This window comes from Triturus cristatus, chromosome 2_2, assembly GCF_964204655.1.
Source record: "Triturus cristatus chromosome 2_2, aTriCri1.1, whole genome shotgun sequence".
Classification (NCBI taxonomy): domain Eukaryota; kingdom Metazoa; phylum Chordata; class Amphibia; order Caudata; family Salamandridae; genus Triturus; species Triturus cristatus.
Genome location: NC_140582.1, coordinates 334173626 through 334200103, shown reverse-complemented (window position 1 = coordinate 334200103; position 26478 = coordinate 334173626). Strand labels below are relative to the sequence as shown.

The 26478-nt window shown below is 48.3% G+C and overlaps 1 protein-coding gene across 1 annotated transcript in view; it reads right to left on the bottom strand.

Moving 5' to 3' along the window:
* Positions 1-26478, bottom strand: part of PPA2 (inorganic pyrophosphatase 2) — a 360440-nt gene that overhangs the window by 143598 nt on the left and 190364 nt on the right. The gene's annotated exons all lie outside the window — the stretch shown is intronic.

Genomic DNA, 26478 nt, shown 5'->3' with positions numbered 1-26478 from the left:
GGAACTTCCAGCGTACATTATTTACCTTGTTCTTGTTGAGTGTTCTTTAAAAATGTGGTCTAGTAAGTTCTGATGGGTATCATTTAGTAGCCTATCACAGTCTACTGTGCTCTGTTGGAGGTTTGTATGTCTGTTGTTTATCAATGGTTGGTAATGTCGTAAGTCACAAGATAACAGGCAATATGCCATACCAGGGCAATGCTGGATGTCTCAAAAACCCTGGCTAATGTGTTATGATCTGTATTGGAGAGTCCTGGGGAGCAATGAAAACAGTACATAATATTCACCTGAGAAGGCTAGCATTAACTTAACAGCAATGTTAGATGATGACAACTAGAAAAGGTAATCCATATGCTCTATGATGAGAACATACCCATCAAGCACTGGAGAAACAAATAGTTCTTGCTTTTTAAATGTGATGCGCTATTGCCTTTGTTTGTTTTGGTGTTGTTTGTGTCAGAAACCATTCCAAGATGTCCAGCCATATATATATATATGCATGCTCTGATGGTAATCTTTAAATAAATGTTACTCCAAGATGGGCGCCATATACGATCATGAATGTACACCTTTGGGTGGCCATCTTTGGATCTTTTCATACACTTTATTCTTAATATTCCATTCCAAGATGGCAAACTGTCACTATAGAATAGTACATTAAGAAAAGAATATACGCTGGGCGGTCATGCAAAAGAAAGGAGTGAGCAGCTTGGTAGCAGTATGTAGCTGCTGGGCTATCACAAAAATAATTTTAATAAATGTAAACAACTAGCGGTGGGAGGAGGAGCAACCTAAGAGCATAAAGCGAGTGGCGCATTAGGAAGAAGAGTCATTTGTTTCCACGGGCACTAAAATATATGAAAGAATAGTTCCTTGACGTCAGCAGTGGAAGAATACAACTCAACCAATCAAAAGGATACTAAAGAAAATATGTGCATGGACAACAGACAGCTGAAGCACTCTGTAGAGATGCCTTCATCATGTCAAATTGTGTCTCATGCTGCTGTTCCGGTGTGCCCCATCTCAACCACATAATTCACTTTAAGATACACCTCTGATTCATGCTGATCGTTTGCCAGGCAGAGCCTTGTTGGTTTGTAATGGTGACCTTAAAATGTTCTCCTTTCGGATGATATCAGGGGAGGGCAGCTAAATGATCAAATTAAGAAATCCCGACTGACTCTTAACTGAGAAAGTGGGTATTGTTTTGTCTCTTCCACGGCCTGGTAAAGGGATCCAATATCGGAGAATATTAAAAGCACTGTTTGTTTGCGTCTTTATTTTATTGCCATCTGCCGACAGGGGGCTGCGCCAGAAAGTATTTTACACCAATGTCATGGTCTTAGTTCAGCAGCTTCAAGGAATAAACATTGTGTAAGTACACATGCCACCACACACTCTCCCCCCTATTAAAGAAAGTCTGGGCACACCCCCTGAGACAGCCCAAAAACAAGTAGGAATTTTGTAAAGCACATATCATAGAAAAACAAGCATTTAAAAATGCAATAGGTATCGCATTTGCGAGAGCTTAAGCTATTGGCACTGTAAATGACAAAGCCTTATTTTTATCTGTTTTGCTAATTAACACATAAATAAAGGGCATTATCATTTACAATGCCAATACCTCAAACTCTCGTAAATGCGAGTCTTATTCAAAGAAGTGGCCGCCATGGTCCCGGGCTCGGAAAGTTAAAGCGTGCATGGCACACTGAATGTTGCAGGAAAGCATGTCGTGCCTGCAGTAGGGGAAACTCATTAAAGAAAACAGTGCTTACAGACTATAAAAGACGTACCGTGTAACAACCGAAGTATGGGAGGTTACAAATGAAGACAAGGCGGTACTAAGGAGGGACTAACAGGCCTATTAACAAATCATAAGTCAGCAATTACGAAGGACAATGACACAAGCCAATGACAAATATGGGTGGAGAGTGGGCGGGGTTTCAATTCTATACTCCAATACTGCATGCCGCAGAGCAGCGCATGCACTGCCCAGGATCGACCTAAAAAAATGACACACTCATCATCATCATATTAAGTTTAATTTGGCTGAAAAACATAACTATACAATTGTAAAAACATACAACTTGAATATATAATTAAAGAACAAGTTACTTACCTTCGGTAACGATATATCTGTAAGAAACATTAGTTAGTTAGATTCCTCACCTTAGAATATCCCCAGGCTTCAGGCTGGATCCGGAAAGTTTTTCGGCAGCAATACCCTTGTGCGTCGCTAGGCGTCGTTTGCGGCTCCGCGTCCATCGTCGGCATCGTGATAGCTGGGATGACGTCGGAGTACTTAGACGCCGCCCTCGCGCGCTGACCTCAGTTCTTGTACATAGCTTTCCGTGCCAGGAATGCAGAGCCATGCAAGAGACCGACACTGGTGCCAAAAAACTCTAGGGCCCTGAAAGGGATGATCTCAACCCTAGATATTGGTTCGCAGAACGGGGAGAATGGGTGGGTCGGTGAGGAATCTAACTAACTAATGTATCTTACAGATATATCGTTACCGAAGGTAAGTAACTTGTTCATCTGAAAGAAACACATTAGTTAGATTCCTCACCTTAGAATAGATACCCCAGCAATACCAACCCCGGTGGTGGGTCTGCGAACCAAGATCACACCAGAAAGTCCTGGAGGACAGAACGGCCAAAGAAGCTGTCTCTCCGGACTTGGCTGTCCAGGCAATAATGTTTGGCAAACGTGTGCAGCGAGGCCCACGTTGCAGCCTGACAAATGTCCTGCAAGGGGACTCACCGGCCCAGGGCAGTGGTCGCCGCTGTGGCCAGAGTAGAATGGGCCCTCAGCCCTACAGGAGGTTCCTTTTTAGCTAAGGAGTAGCAGGCCTTGATACACAAAACGACCCACCGAGAGATGGTTCGTTTGTGCACTGCCCATCCCTTCTTAGCGCCTACGTAGCCGACAAAGAGTTGTCGTCCACCCGGAACTGCTTGGTGCGGTCCAGATAGAAGGACAGCGCCCGTTTTGGGTCCAGGCGGTGGAGCCTCTCTTCCTCTTTCGAGGGATGCGGAGGCAGAAAGAAGGTGGGCAGCGTAACAGACTGCCCGATGTGAAAGGCAGTCACCACCTTAGGAAGAAAGGAAGGACGAGTCCTGAGAACAACTTTGTCCGGATGGACAGAAAGGAAAGGAGGCGTAGAAGAGAGAGCCTGGAGCTCACTCACTCTTCCAGCAGAGGTGATGGCCACCAGGAAAGCAGTCTTAAGCGTCAACAGACGAAGGGGACAATTATGAAGTGTCTCAAAGGGAGCGCACATCAGATACGTCAATACCAGGTTCAAATCCCATTGAGGCATTACGAAAGGGACAGGGGGAAACATGTGAGTAATGCCCTTAAAGAAGCGAGAAACAACTGGGGATTTGAAAAGAGAAGGCTGTTCAGGAAGCCTTAAGAAAGCAGAGATAGCTGAAAGATAACCTTTAAGAGTGCCCAGAGCAGAGCCCTGCTGGGCCATGGAAAGAAGAAAGAGGAGAACCTCAGAAAGAGGGGCGGAAAGGGGATCCACAGCCTTTGCTGTGCACCATGCCACAAATTTGTTCCACCTGCAGGCGTATACCGATTTTGTGGAGGGACGCCTGGCTGCCAGAATAACATCACAGACTTCAGGAGGCAAGTCAAATGGCATCAACTGTCACCGTTCAATCTCCACGCATGGAGGTGGAGGCTGGACAGGTTCGGGTGGAGGACCGTCCCCTGCTGCTGCGACAGAAGGTCCTCCTGAAGAGGCAGTCGGATCGGAGGGTCGATCGACAGACTGAGTAGCTCGGGATACCAGTACCTTCTTGCCCTGTCCGGAGCCACCAAGATGACTTGGGCCCAGTCGCGCCTGATCATCTTCCGCACTCTGGGCAGAAGTGGTATAGGCGGAAAGGCGTACAACAGACCGCAACTACACCTGCGACGAAAGGCGTCCCCGAGCAAGTGCCGCCTTGGAAACTCCAACGCGCAGAACTGCTGACATTTCGCGTTCTCTTCGGTGGCGAATAGATCTAACCAAGGCTCTCCCCACTGCCGAAAGAGGCCTTGCGCCACGTCCGAGTTTAGATGCCATTCGTGATCCATCATGCACCGGCGGTTGAGTTTGTCTGCTCTGGAGTTCAGAGAACCCGCCAGATGTTGAACCACCAGGGTGACGCCCTGATGTTCTAGCCATGTCCAGAGGGGCAGAGCCTGACAAAGGGTCCATGACCCCACCCCGCCCTGTTTGTTGCAATACCACATGGCGTGGTGTTGTCCGTGAACACCTGCACTACACTTCCCCGGACAGAGGGAAGGAATGCCTTCAGTGCAAGTCGGATCGCTCTCAACTCCAAAAGGTTGATATGGAGCCGAGACTCCACCGGAGACCAGAGGCCTCTGATCTCCGCCTCTCCCATGTGGCCCCCCCATCCCAGGATGGACGCATCCGCCACGGCTACATGCTCCGGTTGGGGTAAGGAGAGGGATCTGCCACTGACCCAATCGCGGTCCGTGAGCCACCACTGCAACTGTCTTGCAGTGCCCTCCGAGATCAAGACATGGTCGGACAGGTTGCCCCGATGCTGGGCCCACTGAAACTTCAGATCCCACTGCAGAGCCCGCATTCGCCATCTGGCATGATGTACCAACAGGATGTAGGAGGCCATCAGACCCAGAAGCCGCAGCACCAACCTGACCGAAACCCTGGATAGAGGCCGAAAGATGGGAATCAGAGCCTGAATATCCCGGACCCGCTGATCTGGAGGATAGGCCCGGAACTGCGCTGAGTCCAGAACTGCTCCGATGAAGAGGAGCTTCTGGGAGGGACTCAGATGCAACTTCGGCACATTGATGGAGAACCCCAGCGAATGCAGGAGGTCGGCCGTAGTCTGGAGGTGAGAGACGACTGCCTGGGGCGAGCCCGCCTTCAACAACCAGTCGTCGAGATAGGGGAAGACTGGAACCCCCAATCTGCGCAGTTGAGCTGTGACCACCGCCATCACTTTCGTGAACACCCGAGGGGCACTGGTGAGGCCGAAGGGGAGCACGGTAAACTGAAAATGCTCCTGGCCCACCGTGAACCGCAGGTAACAACGGTGGGCCGGCAAGACGGGGATGGGGAAATAAGCGACCTGCAAGTCCAACGCTACCATCCAGTCTCCAGGGACTAGGGCAGCAAGAACCTGAGCTAAGGTGAGCATCTTGAACTTCTCCTTCCGGAGGAAGGCGTTGACGCTCCTGAGGTCCAAGATAGGGCGTAGGCCCCCTTTGCCCTTCTTGGGAACCAGAAAGTAGTGGGAATAACAACCACAACCTACTTCTGGACCAGGAACGCGCTCGATGGCCCCCTTGGCCAAGAGGGACGTAACTTCCTCCTGTAGAAGATTCAAGCGATCCCCGACATGTGGTGGCATGGCTGGAGGGGTCGCCTCTAAGGGGAGGGAGTAGCCCCTTCGGACGATTTGCAGCACCCACCTGTCCGACGTGATGGAACGCCAGTGGAGTAGGTGATGGCGAACTCTGCCTCCCACTGGCGTGGAATGGGCCTGAAAGCACGGACTAGGAGGGCTTTGAGGCGGATGCTGCTGGGGTAGATGTGGACGGACCGGCACGTTGTCCCCCTGTACCGCCTCGACCGCGTGGAGGTTGGCTCTGTGGCCTGGGCTAGGCGGACAAGAGGGGGCGCCCCTTCTTTGGCCACGAAAGGGGCGAAAAGCGGAAGTTTGCGGGCGCGGGGCCGAGAGGCCCAAGGACTTGGCCGTAGCCCTGGAGTCCTTAAAGCACTCCAGCGCACTATCCGCTTTGTCGCCAAAAAGGCGACTGCCACCGAAGGGCATGTCCATGAGGGTGCTCTGAACATCCTAAGAAAAACTCGTGAAGCGCCACCGTGGTCGACATTGCCCTACCTAGCGAGTCCATAGTGTCCAGTCCACATCGAATTGCATGCCGCGCTGCATCCCGCCCCTCGGCAAGAGCCTGGGAGAGCCGGGCCTCCTCCGGACACTGGGGCAGCACGTCCTCAACCGTATCCCATAGGGAGTGGGAGTAACGGTCCAAGAGACAAGCGGTGTTAATAGACCGCAATCCCAAACTAAGGAAGGAGAACAGCTTCTTACCAAACTGTTCTAGTGTCTTGGATTCCCGATCCGGGGGAGCGGACGGGAAGGAGGTCTGGGAAGTAGAGGCCTGGATAACCAGACTCTCGGGCGTGGGGTGCATGGACAGAAAACTGGGGTCGCCCGGTGCAGGGCAGTGGCGCCGGGCCACGTTCCGGTCCACAGGAGGTACTGTGGAGGGCTTGGACCAGGTGCCATTCAGAACGTCAACCAGTGCTTCATTAAACTGTAGCAGAGGCTCCGAGGAGCTTGCTGACGGTTAGAGCATTTCAGTGAGGAGGTTAGTCCTCACGGCCACAGCAGGTAGCTCCAGCCCAAGGGCTTCAGCTGCCTTGCGCAGCACCACAGAAAATGCAGCACCTTCCTCCGAAGCCACGGTCGGAGGAGAGATGAAGCCAGTGTCAGGGGAGGTGTCAAGACCACTGGCATCCCCCAGCTCGTCTGCCCAGTCCTGAGATAACAGGCCCTGCCAGGCCAGAGGGTCCTCAGACCCCTCCCAGTCGTCACCGTCATCCGATTCCTGGTAGACAGGAGGAATGATCGGAGCCGGGCGGAAGATGAAATTGCCACCCATCGGCATCGGGTGCGGCACCAGACAGCGCCGCTCCGACGCCGGGCCCGGACCGGGACTAAACTGCGGAACGGCATCGTCCGAAGACGGCGTCGGGGGTGGAACCGGAGTCGGCGCCGGCGGAGGGGTCGTAAGGTCGACCGGTGCCGACTGGGATCCAGGACTGGATCCCGCAGGGGCCTGCGGCGTCGGGACCGGAGTCGATGACGGCACCGGGGCCGAAGCCGCCGGCTCGCTAGGCCTCCCGGTCGAGCCCGCGGGGCCTGAAGGCGCGCCAGTAGGCGTCGACGGCGGAGGCAGGCTCCTCATGGCCATGAGGAAGGCACTGATCTCCGCCGGAGTCGCGTACGTCCCAGGGACCGGTGGGTATGGGGACGGACGGGACTCCTGCGGCTCCGAAGTCAAGGCCCGGCAGTCGGCGCACGACTCGGCATCGTGGTCGGCCCCCAGGCAATAGAGGCACCGGCGATGATGGTCCGTAACCGACATCAGTCGGTGACAGGAGTCACAATCTTTAAAGCCAGGCATCCCTACCGGCACCAGAGTCAAGTCGACGAGAATAGAACCAAAAGAGTTCAAAAAGTTTAGTCAAAAAATGACTAAAAGGGTATGCTCTTCCCGGATCGGTGCTGTCTGGCACGGAAAAAAGAAGAACTGATGTCAGCGCGCGAGGGCGGCGTCTAAGTACTCCGACGACGTCATCCCGGCGATCACGACGCCGACGACGGACGCGGAGCCGCAGACGATGCCTAGCGACAAGCAAGGGTATTGCTGACCAAAATCTTTCCGGATCCAGCCTGACGCCTGGGGATATTCTAAGGTGAGGAATTTAACTAACGTGTTTCTTTCAGATAAATATGCTTTCAGGTAAAGACAATGTATAAATGACTTACACATTGACTGCCATTCTCAGGAGCTATATGTGTACAATTACTAAACAAAAATGGCAGGGGGGATCAAAGACAGTAAACAAACAGGGCAGTGTGCAAGCTTAAATTCTTCGCAAATCCCATGAGTTTAACACAATCAAGTGAATCAATTGCAAAAGAGTAGAGTGACTGACATTGCACAAAAGGCACACAAGAATAAAATAAGCATTAGCAAAGTTAACAGGTCTCATCTTTGGGCCCCATCGGCTTTTGTCAGTGGTTTTTAGCAATGCTGTGCATCATGACTAAAGAAAAAGAGGTATAACATGACCACTGTGGCTTGTCACTTTGAAGGCTTGTGCACCAAGAGTCTAAAAAATGCACGGGTACTTTATTTACTTTTATTTATTGATCCGAGTAGGATTGGTAAATAAAAAAGCAGTGCAAAAGAGTTTTTATTTTTATAAAAAGTGGGTGGGGAAGCAACAAGGTGAGCGCTGGTGCAAGCAATGTGGTGGACGTGAAGTATCACGGAGGGTGGGGTCGGAAGAAACATGGAGGGAGGAGTACAAAGAGAGAGCAACGCGGAGCATGGGGGGGGTGGAAGTAAATGGCCAAAGAGAGCATAACATGGAATTGGGGAGAACTACATGGGCAAGAAAGCAATGCGGAGGAAGAAGCACACAAGAATAGCACATCATGGAGGGGGATGGCAAGAAGCACACAGGCAAGAGCAACAGTGAACGCGGCAGAGGGTCAAAGAGAAGTACAAAAGGGAGACAGATGGAAAACGCATGCACTTTCATGCAGGGCTTTACCAAAAAGAAACAAGAAGTGCCTGAAAAGTAAGAAGTGGAAGGAAACAAGTAATGAGGCCATGCTCCAGGGGAGATATAAATGCAAGAAGGGGATTGTGTTTAGGGTGGTGGGTATGGTAGTGGTAAGCTAGTTAGGATAGTGGTGGTGGTTATGGTGGGGGTTATGGTGTTGGGGTGAGGGTGGTGATAGTTGTTAGGGTGACTAGTGGTGGTGGTGAGGAAGGCGGCAGTGGTAGTGGTTAGGTTGGTGAGGGTGGTGGTTAGTGTGTTGAATGTGAGGGTTGGGGGCCGGTGTTGAGGGTGGTGTTGGTGGTATCGAGGGTGGTGGTGATGGTAGGGTGGTAGAGAGGATGGATTTTGGAGAGGATGAGTGCTGGTGGGTAGGGTGGTGGTAGATGGGGAGGGTGGTGGGGGTGGTGGTGGTGTTAGTCTTGTTAAGGTGGTCATGCTGGTTGAAAGATGGTCGTGGTGAGGGTGGGTTGTGGTTAATATGGTGAATGTGAGTGAGGGTTGAGGATTGGTGGTGAAGGTCTTGAGGGAGGTGGTTAGGGTGGTGGTGATGACGGTAACGGTGGTGGTGGTAGAGGTAGGGTGGAGAGGTGGTGTTGTAGGCGGGTTAGGGTGGTGTTTTGGATGGTTGGTAGAGTGGTGCTAGGTTGGTAAGGGTGGTGATGATGGTGGTTAGAGTACTAGTTATGGTGCAGGTGTTGAGGGTGATGGTAAGAATACTAGTGGTGGTGAGGGTGGTGGTGATGATGGTAATGTGGTGGTGCGGAGGCGGGGTTGTGGTGGTAAGGGTGGGAGTGATTACGGCGAGTGTGATGAAGGAGATGGTTAATGTAGAGTAGTGGGGGCTAGAGTGGTTGTGGTGTTTAGGGTGATGAGTAGGGTGGTGGTGGTGGTTAGGGTGATGAGTCGGTGGTGGTGGTTGGGTGGTGGTAGGCCAGTTAGGGTGGTTGTTAGGGTGCTGGTAGTAGTTGAGGGATGCTGGTGGTTCGGGAATGGTGCTGGTGGTGTTGGTTAGAGTAGGGTGGGGTAGTGGTGGTTAGTGTGGGTTGGGGATTGGTGGTGATAGTGGTTAGGGTGGAGGTGGGGAAGATGGGTGGCAAAGGTGGTTGTGGTGGTGGTAGGGTGGAGGTGCGCAGCAGGGTGGTGGTGGGGATGGTGTTAGGGTGGTTGTGGTATGCTGGTGGTAGGATGGTGGTGGTGATGGTGGTAGACCATTCATTAAGAGGTGCTATGGCAAGTAAAGCATATTTGTCTGATGGAAGAGTGGAAGAAATTCTGAAGGCAGCTGATTGGTCAAATGCAAGAACTTTTGCAAGCAATACTTTAGACCGGTAAAGCATAAGGCACATCTGGTGTTGAAGGGCTTTCAACATGCATAATTGTAGCGTCCGGTCTTGAAATGACATGGGAATTCTTTAAATGAAAGGAATGGAGAAATCAAGATTTCATTAAAGACGAGGAAGCTAACATTATCCACCCACCTCTTCCCGTGTAGAAAAGAAAAAAAAAAAAAAAAGGGAAAGTGCAGGGGGGAAGAAGATTATATATGTACAAACTTTTATGTGAACTTAACAAATTTTAGAATTCACAGGGAATACACACATAGTTATGAGAATGCATTAAAGTGGATTGCTTGTTTATTGTTCTTAGATGCACAATGGACAAGAGAAGATTGGAAGTTTCAGTTTTACGGAGTAGAGGAGATTCAGAGGTATACAGTAGAGGAGTTTTACCGCATTTAATAGAGGAAGAGTGTTCTACAAGGGGAATATTTATGAACTATTGTGTTCGGGTTCTAGATTGTGACTTTATTGTTTGTAAGTTCTTTGAAGGTGCTGTAGGAGTGGCAATGAAAAGATTGATGCATAATGTTAGCCTACGTGTCTTTAACGAAATCTTGATTCTCTATTCATTTTATTTGGAGAATTGCCAGTGCCTTGTAAAATTTGAACAATGAAACAAAGCATTGCGAGGTCACGTTAATGACAAATGTGCCATTCAGAAGAATACATTTTATAAAAACCACTTCACTTTAAGAACGCTGATGCCGGAATGACTCCAAGTAAATTGGAGCTGTGAGGACACATTAGTTGTGGAAATTTCGAAGAAAAGAGACTTGAGAAAAGAAGCTATTATGCTACATACGGTGCGCCGGCTCCTCCTCCAATAATTATCCTACATTCAGGAACGAGTCCCTCCCCAGAGAAATCAGTTGTGTCCCTGATGATGACTTCAAAAATAAGTACGCCCCGTGTCCCATGAAGTCGAAACGCATAGGCAAAACTTGACATAAGGAAAACTTTTGAATGGCCCTGCGTGAACATCGTCGAAAGAAGGAAGTGATTTCCTCCCCTTTTTTAAATTCTGATGTGGAAACATCATAGGAGGGGCCAATCAAAAGGACTTGTTGCACTCCTCAAATGCACTATGGGCAACTGATGAACTCTAACAAGCTACTCTAATGATCAATTCTATGGTTACTTATGTTTATTGAATTAGCGAAAGGACTCTCTAAAAGTTGTTTAATTACTTGTGTGTATGTTGATGTACATTAGTGTATGTTGTATATATTTGTCTCGTAAACAGGGAATTATATCTCCTTTATATGTGTTGCTGTAATAACCACATTTATAAAGCGCATGGTTATGTTCAAAGGCGTGTCAGCGCGCTGGAGACAAAGAGCCCCAAAAGCCTACCATACCAACAGTCCAACCTACTAGCAGAATACGAGAACAGCTAACATTTTGCCCCCCAGCCTAACCACAGGAACCTGTTCTAGAGTTGATTAGTAGAGCCAGGTTTTTAACCTCTTACGGAAGACTATTTCTGAAGATTCCTTCCTCAGCTGAAGAGGCAGAGAGTTCCAGAGCTTCGCTGCTAGAAACCAAAGGACCAGCCACCCAACCTGGCTTTCCTCACATGAGGTACCATTGCCATGTTGTTCCCTGAAGACCTGAGACTGGGGCCTTTCACCAGTGATACCAAGTATCGTGGGCCCCTGCCATTAAACATTCTATGGCAGCAGCCCATAGCTTTAAACATAATTCTCTTGCTGAGTGGCAGCCAGTGCAAGGTAGCAAGGGCTGGACATGCGAGTGCACGTCTAGGTAAATTCAACACTAGGCGTGCAGCCGCATTTTGGACCTTCTGCAGCTTCTGAAGTCTCCCTTGAGTTGCCCCCAGGTAAAGGACATTGCAATAATCTAACTGCGCTGTCACCAGTGCCTGCACAATGGTTTTCCTAGCACTAACACGGAGGAGGTCCATGATTTTTCTTAGTATTTTAAGAATATTAAAAAAATCCCTGCACCACAAGCTATCTGGTGTTCCAAAGATAGATTCAGATCGAACCAAACTCCCAGGATCTTAACCTTTTCCTTAAGGGCTGGGGCAGGGCCCATTACATCAGGCCACCAGGCCAATGTCCAGATGGAGGGAGACTTACCAACAATGAGGACCTCAGTTTTGTTGGCATTTAGTCTGAGGCATCTGCAGCCACCTCTGCGATACACAGCTTAAACTGGGTAACCGCACCTCCTGGGATTAGGTAACAATCAGTTGAGTATCATCGGCATAGGACACAATGGTCACGTGTCGCTCAATGATCTCAGCCCGGGGGCGCATATAAAGTTTGAAGAGGTTAGGGCTCAACTAGGAGCCCTGAAGCACCTCCTGTGTCAGAGGCAGCAGATCGGAAGACAAACGTTTTTGAGGAACTTGGAAAGCGCAGTCCTGGAGAAAGGAGGCCAACCACCTCAGAGCACAGCCCCGACACCGCAGTCCCCAATCTGATCTAATGAGAGGCCATGTGACACTGTCAAAGGCTGCGCTCAGATACAGCATTATTAGTGCTGCCACCTGACCTCCATCGGCACAGCAATTGAGTGATTCAGAAGCCAGCTATATAGCAGACTCGGAATGGTGAACCCAAAAACCTGACTGCGAAGGGTGTAGCAGATTATTGGCCTCTATTAACTTAATTAGTTAGAACAAGACACAGAGGCACACCATATGTATCACTATAATCCAATATGTATCCAGACACTCAAATGTAATCATTTCATCATTTCAATGAAGAAGATTCCAGATTGGTCGCTGTAGATCATTCAGAAGGTACTTTTATTTCTCTTTCTGGACATATAGCAGCCGACGCGCGTTTCGCCCTAAACAGGGCTTCCTCAAGGCTGCAAGTTATACATAAAAACATATATGTTGTCGCATATGTATATACAGAAAGGTATTATTTTCTTTTTTATAAAACACAATATCTACTAGTGAAAATCAGAAAAAAAGAAAAAAAAATTGTGATGATAATAAAATAATATTGGTAAACCAAAACCACCAATCACCCATATGTGAAATCCAAGACACAAATCATAAAAGATATCCCTATATGAATATTCTAATTAATGACAAGATCATCCAACAAGAAATTGTTTCACTAGTAGATATTGTGTTTTATAAAAAAGAAAATAATACCTTTCTGTATATACATATGCGACAACATATATGTTTTTATGTATAACTTGCAGCCTTGAGGAAGCGCTGTTTAGGGCGAAACGCGCGTCGGCTGCTATATGTCCAGAAAGAGAAATAAAAGTACCTTCTGAATGATCTACAGCGACCAATCTGGAATCTTCTTCATTGAAATGATGAAATGGTTACATTTGAGTGTCTGGATACACATTGGATTATAGTGATACATATGGTGTGCCTCTGTGTCTTGTTCTAAATAGTTTGTTCTGGTGCAGGGTCAATTATTTTTAATTTTCTCTGTCTATCCAGATTGTTACACTCTAGGTGGATGAGTGTTTGACACTAAGATTGCACCCAAGACTGAATTTACTGCTGTAGTTATTTTGGAGACACAATGATGTGCAGATCGTCAATAGCAAATCCACCACAGTTTTCTTAAAAACTTAATTAGTTGACTGTTAACAAGTTTTTCGTCATTTTTGCGAAAAAGGGCAGCAGCGAAATTGGTCTCAGATTATCCATCTGTGAAGGATCTAAATAAGATTTTTTTTTAGATGAGGCACAACAATCGCCTGTTTCCATTTCAGAGGTACATGGCCTGTGTGAAAGACATGGAGATCAGATTGCTCAAGAGAGGTAAGGTGGCATCCATTCCCTGGAGGAAGATTTTTTGGGGGGAAGGGGGGTCCAGAGCAGAGGGGAGCCTGACTTAACTTTCCCCAGGAGTACCCCCAGTTCATCCCTGGGAGGAACTTTAAAATTGAGGCGACCATCCCCTGGGGGAGCAGCCTCAAATCTAGCTTCACAGAAATGAAAATCTCTGACTTCCTGAGAAAGGAATCATAGATTTTAGACACCTCTTTCGCAAAAAAAAAAAAAAATGCAATCCCATTGCAGCTCTTGACTGAAGGGGTGTTGCAGGTTGCAACCCACTCTAAGGAGGACATGCATTTTACCATGGAGAAGGTTGTTTGTAGAATTTTTACAGGCCTCAGTTTTCTGAGCACAAAAGGCCCTGCGTGCGATGCGTATCTGTTTATGGTAGTGCTTTATCGCAACTTTGTACTCAGTCCTACATTTAGCGTCAAACTCCTTCCGCCATATCCTCTCCAAGTTTTTGCAAGATTTTTTAGGCGTGCCAACTCCTCGTTAAACCTTTCTGCAGTTGGTATTGCACGTGTCGCCCGGATCTGGACCTCTATCCAGGGTCGCAGTTATCCAGCTCTCCATACCAGAATTGACCACATCTGCATCCTCCCCTTACACTGGATCGGTTAGCAGGAGTGCGCTCGTAAAAACCTCAGGTGAGAGTTTGGCCCCTCTACGAGATTCAAAGGGTAGAAATCCTTTCAACACAGAAGCAGGCTTTGATAGAAATACCAGGAAGAGTATGGCGGTATGATCTGACCAAATGACTGTAATAGGGTCTTTCACAATGATGGAAGAAGAGTTAGAAAAAATTGCATCCAGAGTGTGGCCTAACCGATGCGTGGGGGTGTGAACTTGCTGTATCAGTTGTAGTGTATCCAGATCCTCAATCAGAGAGTCAGCCATACTACACGCTTTGTCAAAGTGCAAATTAAAATTACTTAACAGTAAAAGGTGTTTATAGTGTAGTGAAAAGGACGGTAACAGATCCGCCAGTGCGGTACTAAACTTCATAGCTGGTCCAAGAGCAAGATATCCTAAAAGATCAGCAAGAGTAAAATTGCAGGATCGAGTAAAAGTAAAAAGAAAAGCGCTTCACAGTTGGCTATATCCATATGTGAACACTGAAGAGATTGTTTGAAGATAATAGCGATTCAGCCACCTCTCTGTGAGGCACGGTTACGTCTTACAATCCCATACCTGTTAGGTATAGCATTTAATATGTAAGAGGGTCACGTTTCGGTTAAAATAGTACATTAGGTGTATGTTCAGAGAGGAGATCAAAGATCTCCATTTTGTTTTTAGGCAGCAAGTGGCAGCTAATTGCCAAACAGTGTAACAGTTTGGCTGCCAGCCCGATTACTCCTTCAGTCCGAAACCCCGTGGGCTGTCCTTTAAAGCTAAACATGCCCTTACCACAACCGGAGCCACCTTTGGAAATATGCATAGTGTGCTGGCACTCCTCAGTTATTGGGGGGCAAGATGGCAGAGCTCATCGCTCGAGTACCTTATGGGGAATGGCCCGAACGGGCCGGGGTCCTGCACCCTGGTCCCGCCGGGTGTGGATGCACGCAGACGGGCTTGCCTTAGGCGCGCCCTCTCTGAGATCGCACCTCAGCCATCCTCAAGTACCCGCCTCGTGAGGGCGAAAATTGGAAAGAATCCCTGTTCGGGGGAGAAAGTGGGCAAGGCAACCAGAGCCAAACCAGAGTCTAGCAGGCCCACGCCAATCAGGGAGGCTTCCCTTCCTAAGTGACGCTACTGGTAAAAGTAAACTAATTAAAATAAAGACTCAAAAAAACATAAGGTGAAACGAACTCATAAAACAAGTAGAAACAACAGGGAGCCAGGCACCTCCCCGCGCCAAATGGCGCTACAAGGAAATTAAAAACCGTGTGCCCAAAGCACATCAAACACACACAAAACAGTCAATTAAAAAAATTGGATTCCTACCAGCCTTCCATCTTTATACATGTTGCTGTATAACTTCATGTTGTTTTTTCACCCAACAAATAAATGAAATGAGGTGATGGTGTAGAAAATACAATGGTAATGAGATTAAAATTTTAAGAAATAAGAAATATACTGATTTACATACAGGATTAATGTACTATGATGTATAAATAGATTAATCCATAGCCAGTGGGGGTCAGTTTTGTTGTTTTGGTTAATGGGGTAGGGGAGATGCATGGCCCCCTCCCTGGGCTGATTGCGGCCCCGGAGACCCCATCCCCTGGGGCCCGGCCGTAATTTAATGGGGAGGAGGGCCAAGCAGCCCACCTCCCTGGGCCGATTCGGTACCAGGGACCCCATCCCCTGGGGCACGGCCTTAATTCAATCAGCTCTCCCCAGAATGATTTCCGCCCCAGGGGCCCAATCCCTCGGAGCCCGGCCATGTGTCCCTGGGTGCCCTGGTCCCAGCCAGGACAGCCACAGTGCAGGATGGGGGCTGCGGGGGGAGTCTCAAGGCACCCGCGGTCCCAGCCGGCTCCCCGCCTCCTGTGGGAGCCAGCATTTAATCTCTTCCCCTACCCGCATATCTCTGGGCAGGGAAAGAGAGGAAACCTCCGCTTTCCAGCAAGCAGGAGCACTTTGACAGCTCCCGCCTGTTGGAACCAGAGTGTTTGCTTTTGCTTGGCGGAAGCTGGTAAAGCTCCTGCCAAGCAAAAGCTATGTCCAGAGGGTTGGCACCCTGGGACATAGCAGGAGGCAGCCCTGGCTTGCGGCGTTCCCCAGGGCCATAAAGGGCCCCCAGCACCAGAGCTAGAGGGTCATGGTATTCGTACCCTGACCATGTGAAATCAGAACCCATCTATAACGTTCCTGTAACCCTTGGTTTTTTTGTGAGTTTCGAAGTCTAAGGAGGTAGGGGATTGGACACAGTGCCAGGCAGTGTAGTTTAAAAAAAATATCCCAAAAAGTTTTCGCCACACGCCGCTCGCCTGCCTTCAAAGTGCCGGTGCCTGCCGTGGTAGCGAAAGCCACAAATAATCTTGAAGGATTCAAACCGCGCAGGAATGAGGCGGCCCACAATTCAAATCCGTGGGGAGTTTATTGCTCACAAACAACGCGTTTCAGCCGTAAAGGCCTTTGCCAAAAGCCTTTACGGCTGAAACGCGTTGTGTGTGTATATTTAAAAAAGCGTCGAAATCACTGTAAAAACCAGTGGCTACAGAGATGTTATTTTAATGAGATAGAATTTTAAAAAACTTTAAAAAAATCACTGCAAAAACCAGTGGCTACAGGGACGTTATAGTTAGGTAATATAACTAAATAAAACCTAAGAAATTCACTGCAAAAACCAATGGTTACAGAGACATTATAGTTGGGCTCAGATTTCACTCGTACAAAACCAGTGAAATTCAGAAGTTATAGTTACCTGAACTAACTAACTTAACGCGCCCGCAATGCACTGCTTATGACCTCCCATATTACATCATCCATGACATGGTCAGTTACATCACTGATGACATCACTCATGACTCATAAGAGTTTATGAGTCTTAAATATATATACTAACCTACTACAAAAGTTAAATTAGTATACTAGGTGTACTACGAATGAGTGATACTATTTTTAACATATGTTATCTGAGTGGCTGTGTGACTGTCTGTATCAGTGTGTGAGTGGGTGTCTAAGTGGCAGCATGGGTGTGTGAGTGGGTGTGTGAGTGGGTGCATGAGTGGCTGTATGGGTGAGTGTGAGGTTGTATGGGTGAGCGTGTGGGTTTCTGAGTAGCTGGGTGAGTGTGTGAGTGAGCGCATGGTTGTGTGAGTGGTTGTGTGGATGTGTGAGTGAGAGTGTATGGTTGTATGGGTTTTTAAGTGGGTGTGTGAATGGTTGTATGGGAGAGTCACTGGGTGTGTGAGTAGTTGTATAGATGTGTAAGTGGGTGTGTGAGTGATTGTGGGGGTGTGAGTGGTTGTGTGGGGATGTGAGTGGTTGTATGAGTGTGTGAGTGGTTGTGTGGGCGTGTAACTGGATGCGTGAGTAGTTGTATGGGTTTTTAAGTGGATGTGTGGGTGTTTATATGAGTGAGTGAGTGGGTTTGTGAGTGCCTGTATGGATGGGATAGTGGTTCCCTACAAGTCTGATGACTGGTACTAACCAACGCTTTTCATCACCTGAATATCCTGGTCAAAATTAAAAACGAACAAAATTATGAAGGGTGGCTTTTATCTTGTTTTTACAAGTTCTGACCAAACAAAGTCCAGTATAGGTATGGACCTAATGGCTGTGCATAGCTTCTCCTTTAAGTCGTGTAGGACGCATTACTGCTCCACTGCGATGGGAGATTGACTTTCTTAGCCACTTTCTTCATCAGTGCATGAAAACGGGCTATGTCATCTGGAGGGGAGCCTAGTCAGACAGACAATCTGTCACACTCTTTTGCTATGATATACTCAATACCTCCATCGTCCTTTAATGGTAGTAAGCCCTCTTACTCCAAATCAGAATACACTGAATCCAATGAGCCCCACGTCTCACATATCCATAGAGGTTTGAGTGATCAGTGATAGTATGAAAGTCATGGAGGTAGATCAGTTGGAGGTGAAGGCAGCAGAGAAGGCATAGGTAGCGTAAGTGGCGGTGGAGGCATAGTGGCCACATGTTGTCCGACAGGCTGCATAGGAAGCAATGTTTGAAAGATATTAATCATCTCTTGCAAGGTTGACAAAAATGCAAGAAGCCACCACATGTCCTCTAAGTCTTTTTTAGCAACAACAAAACCAAAGGATTGAGGAGGGTTGTCAGCTACAAAGGTCGGTGACTGATAACACATGCACACGGTATCATCCTCTTCATCCAAGGGATCTCTATCAAACTCAGGTGCTTCATGCACATTCAGTTGTGTACGGCTATAAGTCGTCTGAGAGGTGTACTGGTTGCTGAAATCCACTTCCAATTCAGAATCCAGAATCTTGGTGGCAAGACTTGCAGTCACCTGTATAGGTGAAAAAGTGACTGGTGTCAAAAAGAACATTTTGACAGTGTAGTTGATGAGGTGGTAGGTATTATCAGTTGGTTCTCCATCGATATTGAAAGAAGGGTCACTGTTGAAGACGTCGTTGATGGCTTCACTGTCGACACAGTTGACCGCAGAAGAATAGATATCCTTGGAGTGGTCATTTATAGAGTCATGGACTCAGAGTGGAAGGTGTTGTCATCGTCTGCGAGGGTCCGGTGGTCGACGACTATCTCTTCACTGTTGTTGAGAAGGTATATCTCATAGGTAACAATGGAAATGTCGTTGAGAACGGTGGTTTTTTCTTCACTGTTGAGGATGATGGCAAAGAAGTCACTGGCGAGGACTGGAGTTTAGTCAGGACATCAAGGTAGCTGGTTCATCATGTAGGTTTTTACGTAGGCTGGTGCTCCTCTTGTCTGGAATATTTTTTGGGCGAAACTGTTTTTTCTGGCAGGTGGCTGCATATGCTTTAGGATGCAAGTCCAACTCTGGAAAGCCATGTTTCCATATTTGAGCTGCCTTTGTGGAAGTGCTTGGTGGAGCACCTATCATGGATTCACCCGCAGAGAAGGGGGCATGCCCCTTTGGAGGGCATTTGCTGATTTCCAGTGCCCACCTCATCTCCTGATCCTTCAGAGGCTTTGAAGGAAAGGTTTTACAAATGTCACAACATGAAACCTGGTGCACTCGATAAAGGAAATACAGACCTTGTTCATGTGGGCCATCAGTATAGCTTCTTGTCTGTCCACAATAGAGCAGTATTTGAAAAGAGATTTTTTTCTCTTTGTCAGTCATGATAACAGTTGGTGACAGAGGAAAAAGTCTCCCTGGCCCACAAACTGATTTCCCAGAACAGCACCCCAAAAACATATTAAAGTACACTGAAAGCTGAACATAGGGCTGGGGGTTGTATCCCATTGCAGACCAAGAAAGTAGGAGGATAAGGTCTATGAAAGGTTAGAACAGAGCTCTTCTCAGAGACACCCTAACACATGAGGTGCAATAGAAATCTGAGCTATGCTGGCCTCTAGGTGGAATAGGAGAGCTTGGCACTTCCACCTCACTGGCCGAAGTTCAGCTTGTTTTAAATGAGGTGGATATGCAATTAAACAAACACTGTTCCTGAGGCCTATGCCCATTTTGGCACTTTTTACAGCTATTTAAAGTTGGTGGGATTTCCAGCCTGTCAACTGGAAAGGACTCAAGCATGTGAAGATATGAACAATGAAATGTTTTTCCTAAAGTACTTATGAGCGCTTAAAGCTGTATATTTTGTGGAACTTTTATTGATTACTAACCTTCTAGAAAACCTGGAATATGCCTAATAACTGTGTTAGGCTCACCAGCATTCTAGATATTACTGCATGGCAGCATCATAAGTGAACAACAATGTAGTTAATTACCAACCAACGCATTTCAAAGGGTCGACAAGTTTTTTCTATTTGTAAACAATTTTAAATAATTTTTCAAAGATATGAAAAAGTAAAAAGAAAAAATGGCAATCAGCAATGGCATCACAGATAATAGGATTAAGATGACATCATATATGCTAGGGGTTACCTTAGACATAGTCCTCATTCTTGATTTGGGGCATTTTTATGACCATTACCACCCAAGCAGGAACTTATGGCCTATCACTGGGTCCTCCCCAGTCCAGCCACCCCTTGCGACTACTATTCACGTCCTTACCACCTTATCTTCCTCTCAGCATTGTCACAATGAATCACAGCAATCCTTCCATGGGTCCAAAATCTTTATGAATTTCTGGGGGCATCCTGGTGCCTTACATATAAAGTTCTTTGCTTGCATACATCAATCCATATTCTGATCCCAGTGGGTGTCTCATAGCTCCCCCATAAGCTTATGATATCTCACCTGGTCACCATCAAAGCAATATTACAGAGCAGAAATGTGCATCAGGGCAATGTTTGGTTCCCCCAGATTCCCAGACCCATCAGCTGCGTACTCAGGTACCATTCCAATTTGGTCACTCAACATCTGGTGGTGAAGGTGAAATCCTAACAAGAAAATGTTATTTTGGACATTCTCATAATGTGTGTACTAACATTCTCTATTGATTGCGACTCCACAGACATTTTTCATTATAATCACAATCTGGTTCTGATGTAGTATGCTTGATGCAGATTTTAAGCTGAAACAACCAGAAACCAGCACAAATTACAATCTCCCTTGGGTATTTAAAGGTGTCATCCCAATCAGCATTATCTATAATTCCCATATCCTGTTCACATCTATCCAGGAGGCAAGTCAAAGGTTGATGGAAATTGGATGATAAAGTTTTATAGATCATGGAGATTGCATGTTTATGTAGTGGGCTCACTAAAATAGAGGTGATTCTTCCTCTATAAGCTGCATCTGAGAGACATATTTAGCCCAAACATGGCAGACCTGTAGTGATTTATAATATTGGAAGTCAAACTGCGTTCAGAGTTCACTACATGGCAACACACCATGTGTGCCCAGTATATCACCAATTTTGGAGATACCCAGCAGGTTCCATTTCTGGAATCCCTCTAATTTCACCAAGTCCGATAGGTCGGCCAAGTTCATAAGGGATCTTCAAATTCAAGTTTTCCTCGACAACTTGTCTTGTGGGTGGCGATTCTCCATATTTTAATAACCATATTCGTTCAGGCTTACTCATGCCTGGGGTAACCTCTCCCATAACTGCTTTCTCTGGAATCCCTATGGGCCATGGCCTACCAGTTTGCCCCGAAGGAGAGTTCATTTGGCATAGCAAACATCCAGTCATTGCCTACCAATAACTGAACTGCCAAATAATAGTCTAGCAATGTAATCCCCCATCATATGAGCTACACATCATTGTATTTAAAACAATCCTAGGGAGTTCACCATACCATAATAGGAATTATACTACATCAATAACTATATCATAGACAGGTATTTTGAGAGGGTAATCATTTTATATAGTGTCACTTTACTCAGCCAGGACATAGGAAGCTTCCTCCATCGGGCCACACCTTTTTTAAATTCTGAAGGTATCTTGTCCAGATTATGTTGCACAAATTCCTTAGGATCTTTGATAATGTATATGCCCAAATATTTGAAGCCCCCTTTCAACCACTTTATTGGGCAATCCTTCACCATTTTCCAATTTCTAGATGGAGGCACGGCTGATTTATACCAGTTTATATGTACGCCTATGTGTCTTGCAAAAAGAGAGTAGTTCAAGAACCCTAGGGATTGAGGGCGGCGGATTTGCTATGTATAACATCTCATCTGCATACAAAGAAATGGCATCCATCCAATTCGAAGTCCAAGGAAGACCCAGAATAAGTGTGTCTCCCCTTAACCACTCTACAAGTGGTTCAATTGCTAATGTAAATAGTAGCAGGGAAAGCGGACATCCCTGCCTCGTCCTCCTGTTTAAATGACACTCCCTCAATAGCATTTCATTGACCCGGACCCGCACCACTGGATTTGTATACTAAGGACCCCCAGCAAATATGGCGATTCGGGTCAATCGAATTCATTTTCAGCATCCAGTGATAACAAGATTGCTCGTTCCAGTGCTCTCTTCGTCTATCCAAGGCTCCGTATAGATGTCACAAGTTAGGACAGCAGCCCTATGTAACATAAAGCCTAACTGTTCTGCCTCAGTCAATCAGATTTTCGATTACACGGTATGGGTGGTTAGCCAAAACCTTTGCCGATAATAAGATTCAATATTGAGCAAAGAAAAGGGCCTATACGACACCCAGTCTTAAGGTGGTTTACAAGTTTTAAGTATCAGAACGAAATTAGCCGTCCTGATACCACTTGAAAGGCTCCCCTGATACAGCCTCTTAATACAATGGAAGCAGAGATTTGCACAATTTTGTATGTAGATATGTAAAAGAATTCAGTGGGAAACCCAAGGGCCCCACGGTTTTCCTGCTCTTCATTTGGCCAAAGACTCAACAATGTCTGTCAACTCCAATTTTTTTGTCCAATTGTTCCATGTCTTCCTGGGGCAGACTGGGGACCGGGATATCCCCTACGAATCTCTCCATCTAGATGTCCCAGTGGCCCTAGTGTTAGCCACAGAGTGTTAGCCTTGTTTAGAGCTCTGGCATTCTCATTGAATAAGGCAACGAGTGTCAGTTGGACTTTGTATTCTGTCAGTTTTCATTTTCCTATTAGAATGGCTGATGGGCCTTTTGACAGCTCTGATCTTGTTAATTTGGCGGAACAGTACTTCCACACTGTTGCAAAGCACATCCAAAGGCATCCAAACGCACAAGTTACTTACCTTCAGTAATGATATAGCTGTAAGAAACATTAGTTAGTTAGATTCCTTACCTTAGAATATCCCCAGGCGTCAGGCTAGATCCGGAAAGATTTTTCGTCAGTAGTACCCCTGCACGTCGGTAGGCTTCGTCTGCGGCTCCACGTCCGTCGTCGTGATCGCCGGGATGATGTCGTCGGAGTACTTAGATGCCGCCCTCGCGCGGTGACGTCAGTTCTGTACATAGCTTTCCAAGCCAGGAACGCAGAGCCATGCAAGAAACCGACACTGGTGCCATGAAACTAGGGCCCTGAAAGGGATGACCATAACCCTAGATATCGGTTCGCAGAACGGGGAGGATGGGTGGGGCGGTAAGGAATCTAACTAACTAATGTTTCTTACAGATATATTGTTACCGAAGGTAAGTAACTTGTGCATCTAAAAGAAACACGTTAGTTAGATTCCTTACCTTAGAATAGATACCCCAGCAATACCAACCCCGGTGGTGGGTCTGCGAACCAAGATCATACCAGGAAGTCCTGGAGAACGGAACGGCCAAAGAAGCCGTCTCTCCGGACTTGGCTGTCCAGGCAGTAATGCTTGGCAAACATGTGCAGCAAGGCTCACGTAGCTGCCTGACAAATGTCCTGCAGAGGGACTCCCTGTCCCAAGGCAGTAGTAGCCGCTGTGGCCCGAGTGGAATGGGCCCTCAGCCCCACAGGAGGATCCTTCTTAGCCAAGGAATAACAGACCTTAATGCACAAAACGACCCACCGAGAGATGGTTCGCTTGTGCACCACCCGTCCGTTCTTAGCGCCCACGTAGCCAACAAAGAGTTGGTCGTCCACCCGGAACTGTTGTGCGGTCCAGATAAAAGAAGAGCGCACGTTTTGGATCCAGACGGTGGAGCCTCTGTTCCTCTTTCGAGGGATGCGGAGGTGGAAAGAAGGTGGGCAAGGTAATGGACTGCCCGATGTGATAGGCAGTAACCACCTTAAGAAGAAAAGAAGGACGAGTCCTCAGAACAACCTTGGCCGGATGGACAGAAAGGAGGTTTAGAGGAAAGAGCCTGGAGCTCACTCACTCTTCTGGCAGAGGTGATGGCAACAAGGAAAGCGGTTTTAAGAGTCAGAAGACGGAGAGGGCAATTATGAAGTGGCTCAAAGGGAGCGCACATCAGGAAAGTAAGAACCAGATTCAAGTCCCACTGAGGCATCACAAAAGGAACTGGAGGAAACGTGTGTGATGCCTTTCAAGAATCTATTGACAACAGGGGACTTGAAAATAGAAGGCTGATCAGGAAGCCTCAAGAAGGCTGAAACAGCTGAAAGATATCCCTTGATGGTGCCCAGAGCAGAGCCCTGCTGGGCCAGGGAAAGGAGAAAGAGGAGAACCTCAGAAAGAGGGGCGGAAAGGGGATCCACAGCCTTTGCTGCGCACCATGCCACAAACATGTTCCACCTGCAGGCGTATACCGTTTTAGTGGAGGGACGCCTGGCTGCCAGAATGACATCACAGACTTCAGGAGGCACGTCAAATGGCATCAACTGCCGCCGCTCAATCTCCACGCATGGAGGTGGAGGCTGGACAGGTTCAGGTGGAGAACCGTCCCCTGCTGCTGCGACAGAAGGTCCTCCTGAAGAGTCAGTCAAATTGGGGGATCGATTCACAGACTGAGTAGCTCGGGATACCTGTATCTTCGTGCCCAATCCGGAGCCACAAGGATGACTTGGGCCCAGTCGCGCCTGATCTTCTTCAGCACTCTGGGCAGAAGAGGTATAGGCGGAACTCCACTCGCTACGAAAAGCGTCTCCGAGCAAGTGCCGCCTTGGAAATTCCAACGCGCAGAACTGATAACATTGCGCGTTCTCTTCGGTGGCTAATAGATCTAACCAAGGCTCTCCCCACTGCAGAAAGAGACCTTGCGCCACGTCAGAGTTTAGACGCCACTTGTGATCCATCATGCACCGACGGCTGAGTTTGTCCGCCCTGGTGTTCAGAGAGCCCGCCAGGTGTTGAACCACCAGGGTGATGGCCAGATGTTCCAGCCATATCCAGAGGCGCAGAGCCTCCTGACAAAGGCTCTACGACCCCACCCTGCCCTGTTTGTTGCAATAACACATGGCGGTGGTGTTGTCCGTGAACACCTGCACTACACTTCCCCGGACAGAGGGAAGGAATGCCTTCAGTGCAAGCTGGATCGCCCGTAGCTCCAATAGGTTGATATGGAGCCGGGACTCCGCCGGAGACCAGAGGCCTCTGGTCTCCGCCTCTCCCATGTGGCCCCCCCATCCCAGGAGGGACGCATCCGTCACCACTACGTGCTCTGGTTGGGGTAGGGAGAGGGATCTGCCACTGACCCAATCGAGGTCCGTGAGCCACCACTGCAACTGTCTTGCAGTGCCCTCCGAGATCAGGACGTGGTCGGACAGGTTGCCCTGATGTTGAGTCCACTGGAACTTCAGGTGCCACTGCAGAGCCCGCATCCGCCACCTGGCGTGATGTACCAGCAGGAGGCCATCAGACCCAGCAGCCGTAGGGCCATCCTGACCGTAACTCGGGATAAAGGCTGAAAGATCGGAATCACAGCCTGAATATCCAGAACCCGCTGTTCGGGAGGATAGACCGCTCCGATGAAGAGGACTTTCTGGGAGGGACTCAGATGTGACTTCGGCATGTTGATGGAGAACCCCAGCGAATGCAGGAGGTCGGCCGTAGTCTGGAGGTGGGAGACGACTGTTCGGGGCGAGTCCGCCTTAAACAACCAGTCGTCGAGATAGGGGAAGACTGGAACCCCTAATCTGCGCAGATGAGCTGCGACCACAGCCATCACTTTCGTGAACACCCGAGGGGCACTGGTGAGGCCGAAGGGAAGAACGGTAAACTGAAAGTGCTCATGGCCTACCGTGAACCGCAGGTAACGCCGGTGGGCCGGCAGGACGGGGATGTGGAAATAAGCATCCTGCAAGTCTAACGCTACCATCCAGTCTCCAGGGTCTAGGGCAGCCAGAACCTGAGCTAATGTCAGCATCTTGAACTTCTCCTTCCGGAGGAAGGCGTTGACGCTCCTGAGGTCCAAGATAGGGCGTAGGTCCCCTTTGCCCTTCTTGGGAACCAGAAAGTAGTGGGAGTAACAACCCCGTCCTACTTTTGGGCCTGGAACGTGCTCGATGGCCCCCTTGGCCAAGAGGGCCGTAACTTCCTCCTGCAGAAGTTGCAAGTGATCCCCCGACATGCGGTGGTACTGCGGTGGCATGGCTGGAGGGGTCACCTCCAAGGGGAGGGTGTAGCACCTTCGGACGATTTGCACCCACCTGTCCGAAGTGATAGTACTCCAGTGGAGCAGGTGATGGCGAACTCTGCCTCCCACCGGCGTGGAATGGGCCTGAAAGCTCAGTCAAGGAAGACTTTGAGGCAGATGCTGTGGGAGCGGTTGTGGACTGACCGGCTCTCTGTCCCCCTGCTCCGCCACGGCGGAATCCACGTCCGCGACCGCGTTGAGGCTGGCTCTGCGGCCTGTGGCTGGACGAACATGTGGGGGTGCCCCTTCCTTGGCCACGAAAGGGGCGAAAATCAGAAGTTTGCTGGCGCTGGGCCGACAGATCCAAGGACTTGGCCATAGCCCTGGAGTCCTTAAAGCGTTCCAGCACGCTATCTGCTTTGTCGCCAAAAAGGTGACGGCCATCAAAGGGCTTGTCCATGAGAGTGCTCTGGATATCCCCTGAAAAGTTTGTGGACCTCAGCCAGGCATTACGATGAATCACCACA